General features: G+C 38.8%; 1 long non-coding RNA gene and 1 pseudogene across 1 annotated transcript; both read left to right on the top strand.

The window, feature by feature from the left end:
• The first annotated feature begins 1,369 nt into the window (after positions 1 to 1,369).
• On the top strand, positions 1,370 to 1,488 carry LOC111734490 (annotated as a pseudogene).
• Positions 1,489 to 2,663: 1,175 nt separating this feature from the next.
• Positions 2,664 to 5,325, top strand: LOC111734489. Its single transcript, XR_002778464.1, has 3 exons — positions 2,664 to 2,836; positions 3,770 to 3,892; positions 5,178 to 5,325. It is a non-coding gene; the product is annotated as an uncharacterized LOC111734489 (long non-coding RNA).
• The last annotated feature ends 2,784 nt before the right edge of the window (positions 5,326 to 8,109 follow it).

Below are 8,109 nucleotides of genomic sequence, written 5' to 3'. Positions count from 1 at the left end.
GGAATGTGCTAAAATATACATAACGTAACCTTCACAGCTTTCGCCATTTTCGTGTGTATGATCCAGTGGCCTTAGGGAATCGTCACCACTATCCCCCTCCACCTTTTCGTCGTTCCAAAGCGAATCTCTTTTCCCCGTTCAACAGGACCGCCCGTTTTGCCATGCTTACAACCCCGGGTGGCCACGATTCTACCTCCTTTCTCTATTAATTTTACTCTTCGCAATAAATTTTACTCCTCGTGTAAGTGGAATCGCATAACATTTGTCCTGTCCTTTCCAGCTCATTTCCCTTAGCATAACATCTTGAAGGTTCATTCAAGTTGCAACGTGGATCCTAATTTTCCTACTTTTTAATGCAGAACAATATTCCATTGCGTGTACATGCCACATTTTGTTTATCCATTCATCCATAGATGCAAATGTGGGTTATTTACACTGTTTCATGACAGTGAATAATGTTGCTATGGACACTGGTGTGCATATATCTGAGTGAGTCCCGGCTATCAATTCATTTGAATGTACAGCTAGAGGTGGAATTACTGGACCAAATAGTCATTCCATATCCAATTTTTGCGGAATTGCCATGCTTCGTTCCACAGTGGGTGTGCCATTTTAAATTCACTGTGGTCAGAGAATATATTCTGTGTGATTTCAAATCTTTTATATTTGTGGATGCTTGTTTTATGGTCCAGACGATGGTCTATCTTAGTTTGTGCAACACAGACACTTGAAAAACATTGTACTCTGCTCTCATTGGTTGGAGAGTTTTATTTGTCACATAGATCCCTTTAGTTTATTGTGCTATTCAGGTCTCTTATATCCCTGCTGATCTTCCCTCTAATAATTCTATGTCTTGCTGACAGGGGGTGTTGTAGACCCCAAGTATTATTATGGCCTTGGCTATTTCTCCTTTCATCTCCAGCAGTTTTTGCTTCATGTATTTTCAGGCCCTGTTCTTTGGGATGTACATAGGATGTTTACATCTCTTTGGTGAATTGATCCTTTTATTGTTATGTATTGCTTCTCTTTGTCTCTAATTCAGTTTCTTTCTCTGACATCTACTTTATTGGAAATTGTCTTATAAAGTGTCTTGGTTTTATTGCACCTGCATCTACTCTTAGGATTTCTATTGCTTTTCACAACCTCTCCCCACATACGTTCCCACCAAAGTATGTAATTCACCATGTGGAAAGATTTGGAAGTTTTTTGGCATCTACAGGAATAAGATAGTCTCAGTTCTGTCTCCCATATGTGGATTCACTAAAGGTGTTTTATTTTTACCACATTCAACTGAAACAGTGTACCAGCAGACAACAACACTAGTGGTTTGTGGGGAGGGAAGATTATGGGAATTAGACTGTTAGAAACTGTCTATGGCCATGCCACCCTGAACAAGCCCGATCCTGTCTGATCTCGGAAGCTTAGCAGGGTCGGGCCTGGTTAGTATTTGGATGGGAGACCACCTAGGAAGACCAGATGTTGTAGGTGTAAAAAAATAAAAATATAAGGGATTGTAAACTGACAAGGTCCTGGCAATCTGTGAGGTCAACCAAGGATTGCCTTGCCTAAAAAAAATTAAATAAAAAAAGAAACCAGCTTCTGTTGGGTTCTAATACTTAAGGTTTTCTGTGTTTGTGTGTTTAACATCTTGTACATTAATTACTCTGTGTTGACTCAGAACCACTTATGAGTAAAACTCCATTCATTGCTGATCGCTCCATGGTGTATTGATGACAACCAAGACTCAGGTTAACTCCTCTGGGGTGTCATTGCTGTCACTGTGTGGCCCGCTGTCAGGACAATCCTGCAACTCACAATCTTTGGCACCTTCCCTGGAAGTGAAATTGAACATGGGTAGAGAGCATTTGACCAAGAAATGCCACTTGCTCAGTCCCCAAAACTTGGAAGCAGCCTGGAGTACTCCACATCCCAGTGATCAGGCAATTCTCTTGGTCCCTCTCCCAATGTATATCTAGAATCTAGTCACTTCTCACCACCTCCATTACTACCGCCTTGGCCAAGACACTGACATGCATCTTCTGGATTATACTACCTTCCAACTAGTCCATCTTCTTTCATTCTTGCCTGCTTGTCATCTGTTTTTCAACCCAGCAGCAGAGCATAAGTCAAATTATTCCACTCCTCTGTTCAAAACCATGTAAAAATGGTTTGAAGCCCATCAACATGTTCAAAAAAAAAAAAACAACAAAAAACATGAGTTCATGATCCTACTAAACAACAATAACAGCGAAGAGGACCCTTATTGGTGAGCTTTGGTGAGAGCCAGCAAATCAACGCATTTTCATGAAAATCCATCAATGAAAGTAAAAAATCAAATATTAAAGGGAGGAGTAATGGTACAGGGTATATGAATGGCATATAGCATGAGCTAGAGTCATTTTTGACAATTGACATTACTTCAGAAATAACATCACTGAGGGAAAGTGTAAAAGTGAGCAAGCTAACAGCTACAGCAATCTCCAGACGACCAACTAAATAGGGCAGGTGCATAAAGAAGACCAGAGCCCTCCCTCCTCAAGGTGATTCAGACACACGTGATCTCAAGCATGGCCTTGTTTGGGGAATTTCACAGGAGAGTGGGCATGTGATAAAAGCCATAGAGGTACCACACACACACTCTCTCTCTCTCTCTCTCTCTCTCTCTCTCTCTCTCACTGAACATTTGCATCTCAGTGTGATTCCTGTCTCACAGTCATACTTCCAGAATTGAAGATGACAACGGTATTATAAAGCTGCTAGTGCCTCTTGCTCTGGCTGCTAAGTTCCTACTCAAGCTCCAGTAGGTTTTAACTGATCCTCCCAGAAAGAAAGAGTCGTGAGTATCTTTTAAGATATTATGTGTGTTCATATGGTTATTTCCTGTGTCATTTTGGAATTCTTCCCACATCATTGCTATGCCACTGAGTCATGGCACAGCATCCCCGCTACGGTAGGGAAGGAATGGAGTGAGAAGCAAACCCATACCTGCCCAGCAGCAACCAACATTTGCTCTGTGTTGGGCAGACTCACTAGATTACAGATGCCCCATGGAGGAGTGTATTCATGGTCCCTTTTCAGGTCATGAATATTAGGCTCACAGGTGTTAATTATAATTTTCAGGATTTCTCAGCCAAGTAAGTGGTAGAACAGGAAGTGTGCCCTTGCCTATTGGTCTGTATTCACATCCTAAGTTATTCTCCAGCTCCTGCAGTGGTTCTCTTTCAATGGTAAACTTTTAGGTATCAAGAATAAACTAGTGAGAAGACCAGAGACGATATTTTGTTCTCAGGAGCTAGTCCCTCCTGCTTGGGTGGGCCCAGGTGTCTGACCAAGTGGAGAAATCTGTCTTGGGCTAGATAGAAAAATTAGATGATAGATTTCAGATTAAGAGTCACTTTGGGTTGGCAATGTTGGGTATATAACAGAGGCCTAATTATGATGTATTAAATGAATGTACGTAATGTAGATTTGGGATCATCAAAAAACCACTTTAGAGCATACATACATCTTATACATTTCTACCCTTCTCTATTTATTCTAGACAAATTTAGGCTGCAGAATCATTTCATAAAATGCTTCGTGAAACTACTGTGATTTGAAATTTTTTCTTTTGCAAAATTAATATTTTTTCATTAGTGTACAGTTGGAAAGAGAGCAAAGTCCTTCCTGTTGACTAACGCTAAAACTATAGCTTCTCTGATGTCAGGAAAGGAAGCTTTTATAAACAGTGGTTACAGAAATGAGAAGAAACCTTCCTTGTATCCAACAGACATCTTCCTGGAACTCTGCTGTGTGTAGGAAGAAAGTTGTGGACTACAGACATGTTCGTGGGTGCTCAGCTTTGAGACAGACAGTATGTATGGCCTGTGTCTCAAAGGAAGGAGAGATGTATGTGAGTATGGATGTGTGCTAATATTTTCTGTTATACATTTTTATAATTAGCTTATAGATACATACATTGCAAATCATGTTAGTAAATGCATTGCCACACAAAACTGAATCTTACCATATATTTTGTTTTCATGTATTATATACTACATATGGCTCAATCTTAGTCCTTTTCTTTAATATGCTGTTTAATTTTTTTACACCTTGGTGTTGTAATACTTGAATTAATTTTTTTAAAAATTAAAGTAATAGAATTCTCTATAAAGAGTATTTGCATTGTTGGAGGCCAAATTACTCAGTAGAGCATGGCTTTGGTTTCTGGGCAGGCCCAGGATTTGAGTTCCTGCTCTAAAGCTTCCCAGAAGTAGCATACAAATATTTTATTTTATTTTTTTTTATTGAGGTAACATTGGTTAATAACTTTATATAGGTTTCAGGTGGACAACATTGTAATTCAACATCTGTATTTCTATAGCATTCCATCCACCAAAAGTCTATTTTTTATCCATCACAATACATCTGACCCCCTCTACCCATTTTGCCCTCCCTTCATCCCACATCCCCTCGGGTAACCACCAACGTGTTGACTGTGTCTATGAGTTATTTTTGTTTTGTACTGTTTGTTCACTTATTTCTTTTTTGTTTTGTATTCCACAAATGAGTGAAATCATATGGTTTCTGTCCTCTTTCATCAGACTTACTTAGCATAATACTCTTAAGGTCCATCCCTATTGTTGCAAATGGCAATATTTCATCATTTTATGGCTGAATAGTATCCCACTGTATAGATATACTACAACTTCTTTATCCATTCATTCACCGAAGGACAGTTAGGTTTTTCCCATATCTTCACTATTATAAATAATTCTGTAATGAACATTAGGGTGTGTATATCTTTTCAAATTAATGTTTTCATATTCTTCGGATAAATATCCAGGAAAGGAATTACTGGATCACATGGAAGTTCTATTCTTAATTTTTTGAAGACCCTCCATATTGCTTCTTATACTGGCCACAGCAATGTACAATCCCACCAACAGTCTACAAGAGTTCCTTTTAGCACGTGATGTTTTACAATATAAGACATAGTTTCCTAAGGACGTTTAATGATATTTCTGCCAATATACTTCTCCACTAACAGTGCATGAGAGCCTAATTTCCTACAATATGCTTAGCCATTCTAAATTCACCTTACACTTTGACCCAGACACTTCATTATTTTGGACATATCCATCCAAATTACTCCCTGCCTGAATAGATACCTATAATTATGTGGCTTTGCTTTACAGGCTCTTTAACAAAGAAGGATGATGGAGCCAGAGAGTGTCTGATATTGTCACAAAAAAGTTAGAAATGATTGTCTTTGGAATCAAGGATAGATGGAAAACAAGTGACATGAGTACCTGACATACAGAGTGAAAAGGCCAAGGGATGAATGTATGGGTAAGTAAGATGAAGGTGAGCATTGATAAAAGAATAAAACACAAATGGAAAAAGCCTCTGAGGAACTGAATCCATCCTAGTGATACACAGCCCTCTGGAAAACTTTCTTTCTTTCCATATATATCTCATTTGTCTCTGTTACTTCACCTTCAAGTTTAACACCAGAGAAACAATTCCCTCACAGACTGAGAAAGGAGAGACAGTACAGGGGAACAGCATGAAAATATGAGTCTCTTTTACAGAAGGCTGGAGTTCAAGGGATCCTAGTTCCAGATACCACACTTATCACACTGCCCACCAGTGATCCCAGGGATCAATTCAGCCCTAACACAGAGTCCCACATTATTGATTGGTTATGGACATAGGATTTGAGGCCAGAGCAATCAGAGTTTGAATCCTGGTGCTAAAATCTGTGGTCCAGCGCAAGTAACTTTGACCTTACGGTGACTCTCATTCTCCCCTCCAACCCTTCTTAAATTGAAGGCAGTAATAGCTTGCACCACATGAGATAATTGTGAGAATTTAGTGAATTATATATGGAACTACACAGAAAGCCCCTAGAGAAATGCCTGTGACCTAACAAGTACTACAAATAAGTTGCTATTACTAGCTCAGATACTTAGTACAACGTCTAATGTTTAGTAAGTGAAGAATGTGTATTAACTGCATTTATTGTTACAAGAAAGAAAAGGATTGGGATTATGGGGACAGGTTGTAGCATCAGTTATTAACTTACTTTATAAAGTGGTGATAGTAAAACAGGGCAGCCCTATTGGGAAATAATCTGACATACCATTTAAGGGAGCCAACATTAAAAGATCAGAAACTGAAACAAGCACATGAAAGGATAAAATGAGGGGCCTTAAGTTCCCATTTCCAATCTTTGGACGAAAAAAAAAAGGATTTTTATTTGAGAAATAGTTCAGACTTAAGTGGTAGGTTACAAAAAGCAAGATCGAATGTTCCTCACACCACATGATACAATGTGAAAGAAGAAAAAAACTGTCAGGATATAGAATGGTATGTTACAGTATGGTTTCTCAGAAGATGTTAACAAAATTTTAGGTTTTTATGTGCCAATATAAACATAAAGTCAAGGTAAAGGAACAGAGGAAAATGAATGCTGGTCGTGTTTATAAATGGGTGGTTGGAAAGCATAGTGATTGTATTTTCACATGTATGCTTTACTTGTATAAAAGAATGTTTATTCCTGGGTTTGGGTTTTGCCAGTTGCTTGAGGGGAAACACTATTCATATTGACTCATTACGCAGAATAATGGGAAGACTTTATCATTGATAAGCTGATGTATTTTCTCTCTGATTAGTAAGCTGCATCACTTGAAACAATTCACTCATCTTCTTCTGATTCCAGGTTCCTTAAATGTAAAAACCAGGCATTAGGGCTAACCACTCCCTCAATCATGATATAGAACATATGCCAAACTCCAAAAGGTTCCCATTTAATCTTTTCATTTCCCTGGCCCCACGTAATCCTTGATCTCCTCTCAGTCTCTCGATATTAGTCTCTCCTGTTCTACAATTTCATATAAATGGAATCATGTGCTGTACTCCTTTGTGTCTAGCTTTTTTAACTCAGCATAATTTTCTTTGGTGGGGGTGCACCTATCCGTGTTTTTGCCTTTTTATTGCTGAGTAATAGCCCATTGTATTGATTTGTTTACCTTTAATGTTGTTCTAATGAGGTTTCAAGAGGAAGTGAGAGCAGATCCTTGTGTTCAATCAGCCATCCTCTTGGTCAGTGTTATATCTTATACAATAGATATAATGCCTTCCTTTACCACTCCTTTATCTCTCTAGGGAACTATTATCTTAAGGTATTTTTCAGCCTTTTCTATTTTTCTTGTTCTTTCAGTACAAACCACTCTGTTTGTTGAGTTTGTTCTTTCCCTCCCATGCTTGCATACCGTGGGCTGACTGTCTCCTGCAGAGGAGGTTTCATTGCCAAGTTAGCCCTGGGTTCATGAGTGTTTGGCTTTAATCCATACCTTGCTCTGGCCTCACCAGTGGATTAGCTTCCTCCCTGACCCTACTACTGGAGGCCCCTTACTACCGCTGTGTTTTTCCATTTCCATTCTTTTTATTTTAAGAGATTCTTCTTTACTTCTTACATGGGAATTCTTATTTCATACATACAGTATAGCTATGAATTTATTATTATTGGAATATTATATGTATTTATTAGTGGAATATTGTTATTCCCAAACCACAACCATATGACTTCAAATTTAAAGACTATAAAAACTTGCACTATCATCATTTAAAATGTTCAGGCAGTTCCCAACCTACTTTACACACAAGAGACACTTGGAGAGATTGAAAAAATCATTAGCACCAGGGTACATCCTCAGCAATTAAAGCAGAATTGGGGTCAGACTCAGGCGATCATATTTTGTAAACTATAAATGAGAGACACACACTGGTAGAAGCAGCTGGCCTCGGTTTCTGGTGTGGCCTTTTGAGGCAACTATAAGCACAGAATCTGTGGATTGCTTGCTGAATCTTAACAGATGGCCCCAGAGTGGTAGAGGCTTGGGTTAAATTTGGCCTGCAACTGAACCCCACTCAGGACTATGCCGCTGGACACCTACTTCACAAATCCACACCAATAAGACCGGGATACTTGGGAGCTTTGCTTAGTACATAGAAACTGACACAGAAAGGCAGACAAAATGGGAAGACAAAGAAGCAGAAACCATATGAGAGAACAGAACAGAGATCCAGATATAATGGAGTCAATTAATCTAACAGATGCAGAGT

Source organism: Pteropus vampyrus, unplaced genomic scaffold (genome assembly GCF_000151845.1).
Source record: "Pteropus vampyrus isolate Shadow unplaced genomic scaffold, Pvam_2.0 Scaffold1446, whole genome shotgun sequence".
NCBI classification, from domain to species: Eukaryota; Metazoa; Chordata; class Mammalia; order Chiroptera; family Pteropodidae; genus Pteropus; species Pteropus vampyrus.
This window is presented reverse-complemented; position numbering and strand designations above follow the sequence as displayed.